At 43.4% G+C, this 918-nt stretch overlaps 1 non-coding gene across 1 annotated transcript; it reads left to right on the top strand.

Annotated features, from left to right (window-relative positions):
- Window positions 1-424: 424 nt before the first annotated feature.
- Window positions 425-496, top strand: Trnat-ggu. Its single transcript has one exon. It is a non-coding gene; the product is annotated as a tRNA-Thr (tRNA).
- The last annotated feature ends 422 nt before the right edge of the window (window positions 497-918 follow it).

The raw sequence follows: 918 nt of genomic DNA, 5'->3' as shown, positions 1-918 counted from the left end.
ATATGTAAGCTCAGATAGCAAAAGTGAACTACAAATAAAAAATAACAATCGATAAATAAAACCGTAGCAACCGGAATACCAACATGCAAAACAAAAACACTTCTAACTTTTACACCAAATTAATATCTTTCATTTCATTAAAAATCTTTTGGTTTTATAAAATGATCACAACTTCTACTTCCTCGGCATCCGCCGGAAAGCGTCGAGAGAAAACCCGACAGAGGAACTTAAATTCTGGAAACATCCCCCAGGCTGTGGCAAAGCCATGTCTCAACAATATCCTTTCTTTCAGGAGTGCTAGTTCTGCAAGGTTCGCAGGAGAGCTTCTGTAAAGTTTGGAAGGTAGGAGACGCGGTACTGGCAGAACTAAACCTGTAAGGACGGGGCGTGAGTCGTGCTTGGGTAGCTCAGTTGGTTAGGAGGTGCCTCCTTAGCTCAGTGCCAGAGCGTTGGTCTGGTAAACCACAGGTCGTGAGTTAGATCCTCACAGGAGGCAAATGAAATTAAGCCGGCATGGTAGTTCAGCGTGTTCGGTCAGATCACTTGCCCGGGAAAGGCAAAGGTCCCGAGTTCGAGTCTCGGTCCGTGCAGTCGCCTTACACGAAGCCCCATGGGTAACGCCAGTGCCACTGTGGACAACAGCATACTGTAGCCAGATAGAGGAGCCGAAAGGCGCATTTCGCAGTCGATCCACGAAGTTTCAACTTAAATTCAGTTCAGTTGCTAATATTTCAATTCAATAAGGTGGCATAATTCTTTGGCTTGTTATAAAATTTGGTAGGAGAAGAAGCCTTTTGGTTTTTGAAGGAAGTTTATCTTTTTGTAAAATTAAGCGGTGGCCTTGCTCCACCTAATAAAATTTTTTTGTTCGCACGTGTGTTAATCTGTGGATTTAACAGTTGAGTCACGCATTAATTT

Source organism: Schistocerca piceifrons, chromosome 7, assembly GCF_021461385.2.
Source record: "Schistocerca piceifrons isolate TAMUIC-IGC-003096 chromosome 7, iqSchPice1.1, whole genome shotgun sequence".
NCBI classification, from domain to species: Eukaryota; Metazoa; Arthropoda; class Insecta; order Orthoptera; family Acrididae; genus Schistocerca; species Schistocerca piceifrons.
Note: the sequence above shows the minus strand (reverse complement) of the source record. Positions and strands in the feature narration are given on the sequence as shown.